Below are 18,401 nucleotides of genomic sequence, written 5' to 3'. Positions count from 1 at the left end.
CAGCTTATAATAAACCACACCGACTTGATCCCACCAAATGCACAGCATGATTTTCCTCCATGAATGTGCGGTATTGTCGTTGATGTTGATGGTTCACCTTGCCTCGCCATGATTTTCTGCGCTTGAAATTGTCGTAACGAATCCATTTTTTATCGCCGGTTACAATGCGACGCAAAAACGACGTCTTTGAAGCAGCACTTCACAAATGGTAACACATTTCGCAATATCTGTTTCCGTCAATTCATGTGGCACTCAGTTTCTCACTTTCTGGATCATTTCGATAGATTTTAAACGCTTTCTAACAGCTGATTCATCAACATTTAAAGTTTGAGACAACTGTTTAAGTGTCTGAGATTAATCTTCTTCCAGTAGTGCCTCTAAGTATCCATCTTCAAACTTTTTCGGCTGACCGGGACGCGCTTCATCGCTGAAGTCAAAATCATTGTTTCTGAAACGTCGAAACCACTCTTTATACGTTCTTTTCGATAGAGCATGCTCTCCATACGCCTCCACTAGCAAACGATAGCTTTCTGCAGCAGATTTCTTAAGATGGAAGCAGCTGAGTAGTACTTCCCGCAAATTTTTTTTTTTTTTTTTTTTTTTTTTTTTTTTTTTTTTTTTTTTTTTTTTAGGCACAAAGCCCGCCATGTTCAAGACTCTGAAAACAAATGTTCTTTTCACTTCACTCGAAAGTCAAATAATATTCTGATAGCCCAAGGATAGCACTTCCAAATGTGGGTATCTTGTCACAGTCTGCAGTGCTGGAATAGCACTACTGCCCTCTGTTCATCAACAGCGAGAATTAATTCAAGCACCCAATAGAAAAGAGTAACAAATAAAAAAAAAAAAAATTTGGAAAGTCTGTTAAGCTAAGGGAGACGGATGATTAAGGAAAGTTAATAATGATGGATGAATTGGTGAAATGAAAATGTGGGAAAGCACGGGAATACCCCGAGAAAACTCGCGAACAGAATGTTGTCCATCCCAAACACTTAGCCGGGAATCGAACCACGGACCACACGCCAGAGATAAACCCTCTACTTATAAGCTATCGTACCCTCAGTAATAAGTAAAGAATAACCAATTGTCCAGTCATGTAGGATAGGTTTAAGGCAGAGAACACTAATGGGAGTTTATAGTACTCGCGCCGAGTCGTGAAGCTTGGGCTCTAAACCAATCATAGAAACATTTTGCTTAGGCTCCAATGCACCGGAAAACCGGTAAAATTCGTGGCTCCGCTTCCCGAGCGCACACCTGGGGAAACGTCAAACAGCTGAAATTCACCGACAATGTTGCCAAACTTTGAAGAGATAGTAAATTAGTATTTAAAAAAAAAAAAGCATTTAAAAATTACCAATAATAACACTGCACAACAATAACCACTGTAACAATTCTTCTAAAACGGTAACAATAACACGAATAATAACAACGAAAATATAACGCAAAAAAAAAAAAAAAAAAAAAACACAATTAACAAAACGGAACTCGGCTTCAATCCAACAGTGTACTCTCGGGAGATGATTTCCGTGTAACGCGAGAGACGACACTAACAAAATTTGATGGATGGGGGTTGACGATCGGAACACACCCTCGCGTTCCATTGGGTGGTGAAATCGGTAGATTTAGTTCAAGCCTCACGACTCGGCGCGAATAAAATAGTTGATTCAGCCCTGTTATAATTGAGGAATTTCATGCATAATTTGGAGTTTTCTCGTGGATATATTAGAAAATACGTCTTCCGCATGGTATACCAGGGTTCGATTCCCGGTAGGAACACGTGTGATTCAGATTCAACGTTTAGCGGTAGGTTTACATCTTGATACTGAAAATCAATGGTCGAATGAATTCTCATTTGCTTTACAAATGACCGAAATCGAATGAATACTTGAATTTCAATGCATCATGAAAGTATTATCGTGACTCTATTTAACAAGTTAATAAATATACGAAAAATGAGGCTACTTAACAATTCATCATTACTTTTAGATATTGTATCAGTTTCAAAGTATATTAATATGTATGTAACAAAATTATTTTTACAGTCAATTGAGAATTTTTTTTTTTAATAATTTGAGCAGTGCTGGCAACAAATTATTTTCCAGTTCTTGAATGAGTTGAATTCTTTGTGCTGAGTAAAATATTTAAAATTAAATTGGACATATAGTGGATATATGATTATGCAATGTCATTTGTTTTATATTTTATCTCTAATAGAGGGTCGTCCCGAAATTAATGCCTCCTATTTTTTGTGTTGACCCTGTATGTCCGCACCAGATGTCGTTGGTGTAGTGCTAATGCTTGAACCTTCCTCTTTAATTGCAGCTGGTCCCATTGTTCTCCGGTCGTTGGCGCTAGCATAGGAGTGTTCCAAAATGGACCTGATATGGACTGCGTATAAAACAACAATGTGTGATTGAATTCCTCACTGCTGAAGGAATTACGTCGATTGAAATCCATCGACACTTGTTAAAGGTTTATGGAGACGATACAATAGACGTGAGCAATGTGAGGCGATGGGTACGGCATTTTCAAGATGGTGAAAAGGGTGTTCATGGCAAGCCACGGCCCGGTCGACCGTGCACAGCTGTCATCCCTCGCATTGAAGAGCGTCTTGATCAACTCATCCATACTGATCGTCGGATAAAGACCAGAGAATTGTGTACAAAGTTGAATGTGGCGAATATTATCAAGACTCGGAAGCTGTTGTCAAAGCTGTAAGGAAGTGGCTAGCCTCAGCGGGTTCCGATTTGTACAAGCACAGCATACAGGCTCTGCTTCATCGTTGGCAAAAGTGCATAACGAATGGTGGGAACTATTAGGAAAAATGACAGTCTGTAGCTGAAATATTGCTCTGTTTAGCTGTGCTGTTGTTATTTATGTATCTCCATTAGTTTCCATGAAAAAACGTTACTTTCGGATCGACCCTCGTATTTATTTTTTCTGTATTTTACTTCGCATCAGAATTTATAGAGTGCCTTCAAAGTGGAAAAGCAGTAGAAGTCCCGAAGGAGAGGATTAATTTTGCATTTAAGAGATACAAAAATTGTTTAACTGCCATTGCCACTGTGGCTTCCCTCTAGCCGCCACTGTTTAGTGATCTGTCTCCAACCGTAACAATTCTATTAACGCTTCAATCCCAACAGTTCAGGACTATACCATAGTTCCACAACATAACAAAACCCATTGGTATTTGGTTTGTTGAAATTTAGATTTACTTTTGAAAATCGATGCTATATAGAATTAGAATTTTAGATTTCTGGGCTTTCGACATCTGTGCCCATCTAGTCCGTCAAGTATGAGAGACGACATCCCTTGGCGAGCACACTATCCGATAAAAGGGAAGGAAGAAAGGATTGAGGCAGGAGGGAAGCGGTCTGGGACCTATGAGTTAGGTACCACCCCGGCATTTTCTTGGTGTGAAAAAGAAAACCTCATTCAGGATGGCTGGCCTGAGAAAGCTTTTTACACTTTTTCGACCGAGTGCCCCCACCAGGAATCGACTCCGGGACTGCTCGCACCGAAGGCGAGAGCGTTAGCGACTATGTTGCGCGGGGCCACGATGCTATATGAGATGTAGAGCTAATACCAGGGTTGATATGTTTAAAACAAAATGTTTAAAACAAGTGTTTAAAACATGTTTAAAACGAGGACTGTTGTTTTATTCAGTTTGTTTTAAACGTTTTAAACAAATTGTTTTAAACAAATTGTTTTAAACGTGTTTTTTGTTCGATGGTGGCTGGACATGTTTAAAGCAACTAAAATATCAGATTGAAGAAGGTAATTTAATTTTCTAACAAACAACCCCATCCTCCGCAGGATTTGTACAGGGAATAAATTACAAGCAGAGTTATATTCTTATTATAACAGTAATTACTGAATGAAATTCTGCACATCAATGTGCGTATAACTAAACCAATGGAAATTCAAGTGAAGTATTGGAACACTTCTTAATTTCCAAAAATAACGGAGGTTAAACACATTATACCATTGATGCAAATAAGCAACAAAATTTTACTCGCCCAAGAAAGAAGCTACTAGCGCACATCAAACAATAGAAATCATTTACTTATCTTTGGTATGATATTAAATACTCACCCGCACTGAGGAACCACTCCCCCCGGGCGAGTAGTTATTTGCATCCCTGCTATACACTATGATATTCTAAGATCCAAATTCACAAATTCAAAACTTGTGTATTATTTGGTCACTATCATTTCCATAATAATAAACAGTTCTCACATCATAAGTTAGAAGAAATCCTCTGACAAATATGATACAACACATAGAAAAGATGAGTGACTAGCCTACAAAGAGCAAATGACATATTTTAACTAAACAGTTTTCAAGATACATCTCTATCTGCAACATGGATAGCTAACAATGATTAGTGTGCACGGCATAACAACACAATTAACCTTTAGACGCCTGTCAGGGATTTTAACAAAATGGTAGACCCTCACGTTCGGGGCTCTGGTGACGGCGTTGATCTCTAATAAACACATTGTTTATTTATTTATCAAAACAACAGGCATATGCCCAATTATGGTGTTGAAATACTATAATTCATTTTCATAATAGTTTTTTTCAGTGCTTTATAGGACAATGTACATATATATAAATTTCATCATGTTTTTAACATAATTTGTTATAGAAATAGCATCTTCTCCAGATTAGTGACTTCAGCATTATATTGGCCCTAGCTTTTTTGCAATAAAAGAGACCTTTAATTATGGCTTTCAAGTGAGGGATAAATTCCAGTTATTTTGTATATCAAATATCTTACCTAGGTAGAAATTTAGTTTGAACTCTTTCAATTTGTTGGGCGATATTTTTGTTGTGAGAGGTTTCAAATCACAACAGCATATTTCAACTTGGTTCGTGCATATGAATAATACTTTTTCAAGAATGTTGCAATATTTCTGAAGTCCTTACCACTTCTAATTATGCATCCTAATAATTTAAACGCATCATGAGTAACGTTTTCGACGTGTTTAATGAACGTTAATTTAGGGTCAAATGTAATACCTAGATCTTTAACTGTATTAGGTCTATTTATAGGAGTATTATTAAGCTTATAACCATATTTAAGGGTACTTTTGTTTCAGGTAAATAATAATACATTACATTTGTGTATGTTTACTCCAAGTTTATTTACTGAACACCAATTCGTAATATTCTCTAAATGCTGTTGTAAATCAAGCCAATCATGCACAGATTTTATTGTGCATTGTAGAGACCTGCACGGGCCGAATGTTTCAGCCCGAGCCCAATCCAGCCCGGGCCCGAAAAGTTTTGAAGATTTTCGGCCCGGCCCGATAAGTTTTTTTTAAAATTCTTGGCCCAAGGCCGGCCCAGGCATGATAAATTTTCGAAGTTTCATTTTGTAACATTTTTCACGGGCACACTTCTTCAGCGTTTGCCTTTATTCTAATTATCGTTTAACGAATGTCAATAATTATTAAAGAATTACAATTAATCGGCCCCAGCCCGGCCCGACCTGAAGAGAAATCAGTGTCGGCTTGCCCAAGCCCGGCCCGGCCCAAAGAAATAATAGAGTCGGCCCGCGGGCCGGGCCGGGCTTCGGGCCTCGGGCCAGGCCCGGCCCGTGCAGGTCTCTAGTGCATTGATAACGCAGCAAAGAGAGAGAGAAATCATAACACCCCATTAAACTTTCCTGAAATCAATTTAGAAGCAAAAAACAAAATTAAATGCTTTTGTTAGTACTCTCCGAAGTGCATACATTTTGAACATGGTAATCTGATATAGTTGCATGGTATATGTAAACTTGAAAAAAAAAACGTGCCAAAGAAATTTGTTTTCTTTTTTCTATTTCTCACGTGCAGTGGTTTCCTTTTGAACTCTAGTTTCCGATCACGTCTTCGGCGTTTGATAGAAGCTGTATTTGGTATTGAATAGAGAGGAAAAAAATAACGATTCAATTTCCGTGCTTTGAATAGAGATGCTAGTAACGAAAGAGAAAGACAGAAAATACACAAATAGAAGACAACGGTATACTTCTCCAATATGTATATTGAGACACTATAATCATGTAAAAGAACACGTGTAGCTAATCTGTATTTAGGGAACAACAACGAATAATTTCGGTTTAGAATATTGAATGCCTAGTTTTCTTTATAGGCAATTTGAAACACGGAAAGAAAACAGTGCAACATAAAACCTACATTATTTATTCTTTATTCTATTGGGTGCTCGAAATAACTCTCGCTGGGTTTTTTTTTTTTTTTAACAAAAAGTCATGTTTATTTGGAAGTAAAGATAAATTATATTTTATTGAAGCTAAAATCTTTCTCACATTTTGGGTATCACAGGATTATGTGATTAAAATTTTTAAAAAATCAGGTTCTTTTGACGCGATCTGTAGTGTTGTTCAGAAAGACCATGTTGCATCGAATGAAAGAAATAGTATCCTGAAACAGCAATGTATGATGAATAAGGAGGATGGGGCAAGAAATCCTATGGAAGCTTAAGTAAGATTTCCTTCATTATTTTAACAAAAGAGACACTGACCAAAGCTTAAAACTTTACTTTATTTTAAATTATAATTTGTAACTGTTTCGGATATCTAGCATATCCTTCTTCAGACACGATCGAAATTAATGAAAATACAGACATATATATAAATGTTGTTGTAACAGAGTTTAAATTCTTTCTCTCTGTTACAACAACATTTATATATATGTCTGTATTTTCATTAATTTCGATCGTGTCTGAAGAAGGATATGCTAGATATCCGAAACAGTTACAAATTATAATTTAAAATAAAGTAAAGTTTTAAGCTTTGGTCAGTGTCTCTTTTGTTAAAACAATTAATCCAAAGCCATGAATAGTCTTCCTTCATTAGGATAGCAATATATGGTCTGTCATTATCATGGAGAACAATAATTAGTCGTATCTTTTGGCATATTGGGAGGGGTTTTCTCTGAGTGCTCGATGCAAATTGAAGAATTGGGTTCGGTCATATTGAGCATTAACCGTTTGATTCGGTTGAAGCAGCTCCGTGAGTATGACAACATGTCATGTTTTCCGAGTCTATTGAGTCATATTGGTTCACAGGTCTGTCCAGTTTTAAAGTTAACCATCTCTGGCGTGTCACGGTCTGACTACTATTGGGTCACTGGTAAAGAAATTCATGCCCCGTCTCCTCATTGTAGCCTAGTGTCTTGTACCTCTTGATTTGGCATTTGAGTTTCATCAGGTCTATCCGGGACACGAATATGTAAAGTTTACCAGGCCATCGAGTATGGTAGGTAACGGTCTGACTGCTTGCGGGCCACGAGTCAGAAAGCTCGTGATCCACCCCATCACTGCAACTCAATGCCTTATAACTCCTGATTGTGGCACCCGGACTACCTGGGCCTTATTAGGTCACGAATCTGTCCAGTTTATCAGGTCACCGGATCTGTGGATCATGATCTGCTTCCAGATCACGGATCACGAACTTCACGAACTTACCATTAATGCAGCCTAATGACAATTTCATTCGGCCTAGTTATTTCTTAAAAATAATCCTAACTTATCTGATAGAAAGAGATTTATTATTCATTCCTACCATGTGTCACCACCATTTGTTGCTGCAGTTCAAGTTCATATTGATAGGCATTAACAGAGAATCCCTTTTGATAACTCTGTTTGCAATGTCAATATAGATTGTGTGCGACAATATTCTCTTATCTCTATTTCTGTACAATATTTCATTATTAATATAAGATTATTTTTAATTATTCTTCTAGACTGGATGATGAATACTCCCCAGTTGATACTTCAGGCTTTTGTAGGTCTTAAAAGATAAAAATATACGCCACACATGAAGAGGACTAATTAAGTGTGAAGATGTAAATGATAAAATGTGAAGTTAAAATGCAGAAGCTGAAAATAATACAGAAACTGTAAAGAAGAAAATATTAGGCCTACATTACGTTAGCACACTTGAATATGGCTTAAGATAACCAACCATACAGAAAGAAACAGAAAACAATGGTTGCTGTTTTTAATTGAAAACCTTGTTTTCCCCAGTTTTTGTTTGCAAAGATAATCATTTTAATATCTTCCAACACACACACACACACACATATATATATATATATATATATATATATATATATAAGGTACCGTATACACTGGATAAAATGGGCTTCAATGCTGCTTTATACTGAATAAAGCTGCAAACTATGGTTTAGCCCCTCCCTTTTTCCTGGAGACGCTAGTATATATACAGTTAAATATATATATAGTTTAATATATATATATATATATATATATATATATATATATATATATATATATATATATATATATATATATATATATATAAAAAATCCTTTTTAACTGTTTTTATTTGACATGATAAAATACGGGTTTATGGGTTTACCAAATGGTTCTGGCATGGTAAGAGGCAATTAAATAAACAAAGAAAAATCTGTTTACCATATTTAGGGATATTTTTTTGAAGCTTTCTATTATTGTCAAATGAATGGAGAAAATTACAAAACTCAATGATAGTTTATTAGGGACAATACAGTATTGGAGCAGTAAAGGTACGATGGTATTATTGAGCCCCCATTTTGTATTTTATATATTAACAAGAATTTTAAGAATGATCCTAGAAAAATGGATCAAAAAATTGCCATCTTGGCCAATAATAATTAGTTTTTGGATCAGGGGCCACAAAATTTTTGAACGGCCCTTAAATCAAGTTTTCGTATTTCTTACGGTATAAGCACATCATACTGAGTTAAGTGATAGTTTGGGTTTGACTACACTATATGTAGGTCTCCAGATATAAGGTGTACAATTTTTTTTTTATTGAAATATATGGAATTTTTGGATCAGGGGCCACAAATTTTTTGAATGGCCCCCAAATCGAGTTTTCGTTTCTTTTTTTTTTTTTTTTCGAAATAAGCACATCATACTGAGTTAAGTGATAGTTTGCGTTTGGCTACACTGCATGTAGTTCTCCAAATATAAGCGTACAAGAAAATTTTTGCCTGAAATATATTGGATCTTTTGATCAAAAAATTGAGTATTAAGTTTATCTGTTCAAATTTTTTATGTAAGCTTTGACTATAATATTTCATAGAACTACTGTACTAAAATATAAACAGTTTTTATATTTCTAAAGGGAAAGGAGTATGAACGAAAACAGTGAATGTCATATTTTCGAAAAAGTTTTTCTTGTATGACAAGAGCTCTTAAAAACACAATATGATTAAATTAGTACCATATAAGACTTTTTTTTTAAAATAAAAGCGACCTTTTATTCATTATAAAATCTGAAAGAAAGATTTTATGAGGTAAAAATTATCAAGAAAATATTCATTCACGACAAAACCATTCAAAAAGTCATTAAAAATTCAACAGGTTGGGATATTAAAATTAAATGAGAAACCGACTAAGAAAGTATTTAAAAAGTTTTCTGATATTTCCTTTGTAGTGTACATAAACATTTTTCTGCTATCCAGCGCAATCTTGTGTGCTCACGTTTCACAGATAACTCATTACATTCATACATCTCGGCTGTCTGCCGAAAATTAACTTGCATAACACACACCGCTTCATTGCCGGAATTTTAAAGGCAGATTTTATTCAGAACCGAAATCTGATTCACATGGTTCCTTATCTGAATCTTCAAGAAGGTTCACTTTTAGTTCTTGCCTTCTTTTAGTTTGTGTTTTCTTAGTAGGATTTATTTTTTTAAGAACAGAAGATTTTTTTCCCTTTCATCTGAGCTTGACCTCCATTTTCTTCGGCAATCAAAGTTTAGGAGTCATATACCAAGTGCTTTTGGGGACTCATACTACAATCTTCGGCACATTTGAATTGAAACACCCACCTAATCAATCTTTGTAACTTATAAAGTTACACAGTACCTATACAAAAGCAATCTTTTGAAGAGGCTTTATTCATGGTGCCATTTTCCTCTGCAGGCAGGCACGTAGCCAAGGGGTGGGGGTGGGTTCGGGAGGTCCGGAACCCCCTCCCTTCGAGACCAGAAATGGAAAAAAATAAGGAAGGATGAAAAAAATGAAATGAGCAAAACAAGGATCGAGTTTAAAATTTTAAAAAATCAAGAAGGTTTTGGTTATTCTTTCTTATGAGGAGATTTGTATTACTTGAAATACATGGTGGCGAGGTGAGCGAGATATCCTGAAAGAGTCAGGGAATTTGAAATTTCTAGAAAAGTTAGAATTCTCAGAATTTCTAGAAGAGTTACGGAATTCTCATAATTTCTGCTACTAGTCAGGGAGATTTCAAGGGAGATTTCAAGCTCCCCCCCCCCCCGTTACGAAATTCTGGCTGAACGAACCAATATATGTTCTAGTAAAATAGTTTAGAATGATCAAGCCCTTGTTGTGGTGACCACAGTCTTTCATGTCACGGACCCCCCCCCCCTTAACGAAATCCTGGCTACGTGCCTGCTGCAGGTGTGTTTGCTTTGTCTTTCACTAACAGAATACAGTATTATTAAAAAAAAAAAAAAAAAACAGACAGAACGAGATTGTATTTGTAGTGTTTAGGCCTTTCTGAGTACGAGAGCATTTTCCCTCCCTTTCGTTGTACATGATGTAGTACCAGTGGCGTATTTAGGCTATCGGCCTCAAGTAACCCCCCCGAAATAAATTTGTTATATGTACAACTTCATTAAAATTTGTCGGTACCCAAAAGGAAAAAAATATAAGTGCTTATTCTCGTGTTGTTAATAGCCCCGCCCCCCGAAAGAGTATCCTCTATACGCCACTGTGTAGTACCATTACTTAAAATCGTATCTTTTAAGATTTTTACTTTCCTGAGAAACGGGTAGGGGGGGGGGCAAATCAATTGTCGAAGTGAGACGGTATGCGGTGGTATGCCATACCTCCTCTGGTTTATCACTGATGAAGGCATACCGTCTCTGGTTTTTCAATGATTACAACATACCGTCACTGGAAAGTAGATGCTAAATACCTTTCATAAATCCATTTTTATACACAGTAATTGACGAATAACTTTGCACGTAAAAAGATTTTATTTCTTATATAGAAATAATTTCTAAGTTGAGAACACCGACATTTTTGTTATCTTTTTCCCACCTTTTGTTTTTTAAAATGTTGTGTCTACAAAGAAATTCACCTAGTTTATATTTTAATGTGCCATATTGAATTGTTTCTTTGTTATGTATGTGTGTGTGTCTTCTTGCATTAATGCATATACATGTCGTGTTTTGAGCGTGGGCGGATTTGTGGGTTCTCTGTTTGGGGGGGGGGGCGAACCTTCCGGAGGTTTGGCATACCACACAGTAGAGTAGAGGGACCAGGAGTTTTCCCGCAGAAAATTGTTAATATCCTCATTTGGTTTTTGAGCACTTTTGTGTATAGTTCTCTATAATACAAGATAAGAGGATATTTTATTTTTACCAGAAAGTTGTTGGCGTGGGACCAAAGTCTCTCCATATCCCGCGTTACTACAGAGGTTCTCCAATGGTTTTGAGTCATTATATAAATAGAAATGCAATCTTTTAGGGAACATACCCTCACTGCATTTCAACATTTAAATAGCCGGTATGTCGAGTCCAAATCGTAACAAAACATACCGCCTGTGCTTTTTTGACACTTCGAACACTGGGGCAAATTATGCTATTGCACGGAGCCTAAGGCCGGTTCTGATTACACCAACAGGTTAAAAATGTAAAATCAAGAACTGGAAGATTTATTTAAAAAAAAATATTTCTGTTATCTCTCCAAATACATTTCTTGTATGTAAGTGACATTTGAAGTTTGCTATATTCTTTTCTTAGAAATAAAGATTATACAAACAGTGAGGAAAACAATTTTCTTAATATATAATTACCTGGTTGGAAATACCTATTCTTGTTATTTTTTTCCTTTCTAGTTATTTTTGTTTTAAAAAACTTTTTTATAAGAAACCTGTGTTTGTGAAGCATACTAACTTAAGAAAGAGAGAGAGAGAGATAATAGAACAATTGTTTTGTTAGAACTTTATGTTCAACCAAAACAAAAGGGAAGCCTTTTTTTAAAACATTTTTCAATAGTACATTGGTTTGAAAATACAGGCGGAAAAAAGATAGGAAAGGCTAATTTGAGAATATATATATATATATATATATATATATAACAATTTATCAGACTACCAAACAAACAAATAAGAAATTATAATAATTCTGTTTTTTGGACTATTTTATCTTGTTTTTCCTTCATAAGAGATCATTTTTTAAATTATTTTATCGAATAAAAGAAATAGGAACATATTTTTCTCTTCACAAAACGACCTTAACTACAATTAAAAGAAGAAGGGCAAAGAAATGACTATCTCATTTGCGGAAACCACAAATAACCAATAAAGGAATTTTTAAAAATTACATTATTTTCATTATTATTATTATCAGTTTAATATCAAAAAGTTAGTAGACATTTTTAAAATTTAAAATAACAATCATTCAATGATTTGTTTCTAATTTTAACAATATTATTAGCATTTAATGTAGTAATTAGATGGTTTTAATACAACTGATTTTTAACACATGCCAGTATTTCAAGAATGATAACTAGTTTAGCGTATTATTTCAATACCAAAAGTACTGTGTTACGGTTAACACTGACCCGCTATTACCGGTTTGATACAGAGCTACAGTTGATCTGTGTGAAAATAACATCCTGGTCGTGTTTAAAAGCTAGATGAATCAGCGAAGAAACGGTGAAATAGGAAGAACACGATGGCATTCTTTTAATATATGTGCACCTTGTGTTGTTAGTAATATCCCAGCTCGAATGGTGAATGCAAGACATTGAAGTATTATTAGCAACTAACGTATTAACGTTGAGGTAATATTAGCAACTACTGTATTAACATCGAAATATCAATGGAAACTTCTATATTAACATTGAGGTATTAATAGCAACTGCTATTAACATTGAGGTATTCATAGCAACTACTGTATTAACACTGAGGGATTATTAGTAACTACTGTATTAACATTGAGGTATTAATTGCCACTACTATATTAACATTGAAGTATTAGAAAGAATTACTGTATTAACATTCAGGTATTAATACCAAATACTGTATTAACATTCACGTATTAGTACCAACTACTGTATCAACATTAAGGTATTAATAGTAACTAGTGTATTAACATTGAGGTATTCATAGCAGCTACTGTATTAACATTGAGGTATTAATAGCAACTGCTGTATTAACATTGAGGTATCAATAACAAATACTGTATTAACATTGAGGTATTAATAATAACTACTGTATTAACATTGACATATTAATAGCAACTACTGCATTAACATTGAGATATTAATTACAGCTACTGTATTAACATTGAGGTATTAATAGCAACTATTGTATCAGTTATCACTGACCAGCCAAAGGGTTCATTTGCTAAGAGCAATGACTTAGCAAAAGAATCGTAACCGTTTCGAAATTCTGTATATCAAATAAATACACTTATGCTGCAACTTTTAGCGCACTTATTGTTTTGCAGGGATATAAAAATGTCTAAGTAACTGACATTTAAAAATTGTTTGAGCTTTTATCTTTTAATTATGAGGAAAGCTTTATGCAAAATGTTTGAATTTGTATGAGCTTTTATCTTTTAATTATGAGGAAAGCTTTATGCAAATACTTGAATTTGTATGAGCTTTTATCTTTTAATTATGAGGAAAGCTTTATGCAAAATGTTTGAATTTGTATGAGCTTTTATCTTTTAATTATGAGGAAAGCTTTATGCAAAATATTTGAATTTTTATGAGCTTTTATGTTTTAGTTATGAGGAAAGCTTTATGCAAAATATTTGAATTTTTATGAGCTTTTATGTTTTAGTTATGAGGAAATCTTTACGCAACATATTTGACATTTATACCACGTAAAAAACAACATATTATGTTTTCTATAATCATTCACGTAAATAGTTTTGTAATAGTATTAACTATCTGAGGAAATTTACATTAGGAGAAGTGTTGCCACCTGTTTTTGATGTATTTCAACCCATAAAGACCACATTCAGTTAATTGACTTAACCACTACAATTTTAACAATTTCTTTCTTCAGAATCCGATGAAGTTTAAGTGGCATTAGGCATGTGTGAACCTATAACACAACTAGAGTGCACAGAGCTATTTTGTGGAAATGGTACAACCACTTTTACCTTGTAAAAAAATGTCCGAAGTTAAGATATACCAACCGATGGATGTCATCCAACTGAAAAAAGTGTACAGGTAAGTGTAAAGGAACCTTCATGCGTAGTTTTCGAGAAGCTGAAAAAACTTTTTCTTTTAGTAAATCTAAAAATTGATATTCTACACAGAAAAAAATTAAAAAACTGTGTCAATTCAACACAATGGCTCCGTGTTACACGAGTTGTGTTAAATTTTGGTTCAACCCTGATGCAACTCCATCGCACTTTCGACTGAAGTGCTAAAATGTAGTCGTTAAAGAACAACATGACATGTTACGGATGCATTTTCACATAATACCATTGGTGTTAAATGATACAGCTACTTTTAAAAAATCATGTTAAACGAACATGACTCTTATGATTGATAATAAGGAGTGATATAAATTATTTATTAGTAGTTACGAAAAACAAAGTAGTCGGCAACAAATATGGACAGAGTGAACATAGGAACAACAGATAACAGCACTTTTAATTATGTAAATATCAGAAAATTCTTACACTGACAAGGAGACCTCGGTGGCTCAGTGGTAGAGCGTTCACCTCTGATGTCTGGTATCCCTGGATCGATCCCAGCCGTGTGCGTGGGTTTCCTTAGGTTCTCTCGTTTCCTCCCACTTTCTTCATTCCACCATTTCATTCATTTCTCATCATCACCGTCTCCTCTAGCCTAGTCGGCATAACCGTGGGATGTAAAACTGAAAGATTTCAAAGCTTTCTTACACTCGCAAAGTTATTTTCATGAAAGATTAAGGGAAATATCATACATTTTTCGTTACTTTGTTTAACCTTTAAACTACGGAGGTAAATGCTTTAACCTTTAAACTACGGAGGAAATTTACGTTTAACCTTTAAACTACATTTAAAGCGTTTTCGCAAGGGTTTAGAAAGAAGTCCATTTCTTCACTCCTATTTATCGAAGACACATGAAACAAAACGTGTTACAAAAGTTATTGTAGTACCATTTCGAAATCGAAATATCCGTAGTTAAGACAAGAAACAGGGTATTTGGAAAATAAAATATCCCGTAGTTTATAGGTTAAATGACAGAAATACCACGTAAAGCTTTGCTTATAGTAAAAATAAAACTAACACAAATTATCAATGTCAGTAATTTAGATATTTATTATGGCATTCAAAGCATAATGCACGCTTAAATTAATGGTTTCGATGATAACTTCAAAGTATCTTTACATCTCTCGAATCTGCAATTTCACTTCGCACTCATCCTATTTACGTCTAAATCTCAACACGCCATCACTTCAACGTAATGTTCATCATTTCCTACTACGCGATTCAATTTTGACAGCTAATATTACAATCCTAGAAACTACGACCAGTTTTGCCCGTAAGCGAAACACCGTCCCTAGTTTTGGACTCTTATCATATATCGTCATATCAAAGCAGGACTGTATATTCTGCATTATATTTTGTCTCTCACTTTCAAGTTCATTTTTCGTATTGGTTTTATCCTTCAAACCAGCTCCGTCTTTGTCATCCCCCACCTTCTTCAATTCACAATTGTTTTCAGTAAGACACTATAAATAATTTTGGCTTCACTACTGTACATGGCTGGTTCGTTGGCACTCCCGATTGCTTCTAAAGGAGTTAAAAATAAATTAGCTTTCTTGTGGGTATATAATCAGCATCACCTTTTCAGTGCAGGGAACCTAAGCTCGATTCCCATTGGGAGAATATGTGATTAAGATCCAACGTTAATCATGTATCAAACAGCATCCGCATTGAGAACGGGCGAAACTTCAAACCAACTTATCAATCACGAACCAACATCAAAATCTGAGAATTTAATTTAATTTTTATTTTGCAATTAACCTCAGGCCATAGTACATTACAAAAAAAAAAAACTGAATTACGAAGTGATTTCTACGTCGAGGAATAGCAATTAAAAAGAAGAGAAAGAAAAATATAAACAATGTGTTAGCCCTTTTATTATGGCGCACATTATCTTCATAGCCCAGACCTATGAGAACAGTGAATTTGCAATTGCTTATTATCCTTCTACATTAAACGTCCAATTTTACTCGCGAATGCTCCGTGTATACGCTTGTTCACATCCATATTGTCAATTTGGTGACATGCATACACACGCTGTAAACACTTGATAAATCCTTTAGCAGGTTTGGCCGGATAAATGGGAGAGAAGGAAGAAGGGTGGGAGAGAACAGGGTGAAATAAAACGACACTTGCCAAATGTCACACACACACATACGCACATACACAGACATAAGCATTAGTAATGTATGTACGTATACGTGTAACCCTCATCAGCTGAAGTGTATAAAGCCGATATCAGCAATTGTGTCGAAACTGAACCTATAACCAGAGTTGCCAGAACTGTTAATCCAGATATCGTAACGTAAACTTACACATACTATAACAGAAAATCTTTATATTTTAGTTTACATTATATTTTCACAATATAAGCAGAATAATATTGTAGTTTAGTAGAAAATTGAGACAACCTCGAATCATCCACTTTCCACAGTGTTTTTTTCAGATGTGTTTCTGGAGGGGGCACTGCTCCCCGCAGCTCTGCGAGTGCCTCCCGGAGGAGACGAAAATAATACGTCTATAATATATAATAAATAAAATAGTACCGTGAGAAAATAGTATGTGCCCCTCCCAATACTAAGTGTGCCCCCGGAACATTTTTTCTGAAACACGGACTTTTTACCAGAGCGGGTGCGAGCGATCCCGGGTTCGTTTCCCGATCGGTCGAGAAAAGTGTAAAAAGCTTTATCAGGTTTTTCTAAGTTTTGCGGATAGTATATCTGCCGAGGAATGTAATCCCTCCTACGTGACGGGCTAAATGGCCTTAGATGCTGAAAACCCAGAATTCTAAATTCTAAATCATTTTCAGCAAAACGATTGAAATATTTGCACACTGCTGCAGTTAACGAAGACAGATAAATGGCACAATTGACGCGTAACTCCAGATTTTAGTCAAACATATTTAAAGAAACTATTCTACTTTGTGTATATATATAACTTTTGTCGGAAAGAGGATTTTGATTTTCGTTCATCCGACCCCCCTCTACAGATTTGAAAAGCTAACGACGCCAGTGCAGGAATGTGAAAAGAAGAAACAAAAAAGAACTCTCTGTGCTGGAATACTATCGGCATAAAATGGATCTGAGAATTCCGGAAATTTTACGTTCTTTTACGGGGAAGGCAATAAAAATCACCAGTTAGGAACAGGGTTTTTCGTTCACAAACGAATATTACCAGCAATTAAACGGGTTGAATTTGTTTCTGACAGACTTTCTTTTATTACTCTCAAGGGACGGTGGTGTGATATTATTGTTTTAAATGTACATGCTCCAACTGAAGATAAGGATGACGATATAAAAGATAGTTTTTACGAAGAAGTGGAACGGATATTTGACCAACTCCCGCGATACCATATGAAGATTCTATTAGGGGATTTCAATGCGAAGGTAGGACGAGAGGATATTTTCAAACCGATTATAGGAAACGAAAGTTTGCATAAGGAAAGTAATGACAACGGTGTTAGACTCGTGAACTTTGCAACATCCAAAAACCTAATCGTGAAGAGTACAAAATTCCCACATCGCGACGTTCATAAATACACTTGGACATCACCAGACGGAAAAACACATAATCAAATTGATCACGTTTTAGTAGATAGAAGAAGGCAATCTAGCATAATTGACGTCCGGTCGTTTAGAGGGGCTGATTGTGACACTGATCACTACCTGGTAGTAGCGATAATACGGGAGAGATGATCGTTCAATAAAGGTAATATTCAATGTCCGAAAACGGTGAGATTTAATTTAAAGAAATTAGAAGAGAGCCAGGTAAGAGAGGAATACCAGATTGAAGTTTCGAATAGATTCTCGGTTTTAGAAGACTCGGAGTGCACTAGTGTTGAGGATACTTAAATTGAAATTAGAGATAGCATTAAAAGTTCAGCAATAGAAAAATTGGGACACGCGGAAATACGTAGGAACAAACCATGGTTCGACCAAGAATGCATTAAACTAGTAGAGAAGAGAAAACAGGCAAAATTACGGTGGCTACAAAATCCGAATGAAATAACTACACAAAATTTCGCAGATATCAGGCGGGAAACTTCCAAAACTTTTAGAAGAAACAAACGCGATTTTTTGAAAGCTAAAATTAAGGAACTTGAAGATAATAGTAAAAATAAAAATATTCGGGACAT

This window comes from Thermobia domestica, chromosome 15 (genome assembly GCF_964235325.1).
Source record: "Thermobia domestica chromosome 15, izTheDome1.hap1.1, whole genome shotgun sequence".
NCBI lineage: Eukaryota > Metazoa > Arthropoda > Insecta > Zygentoma > Lepismatidae > Thermobia > Thermobia domestica.
Note: the sequence above shows the minus strand (reverse complement) of the source record.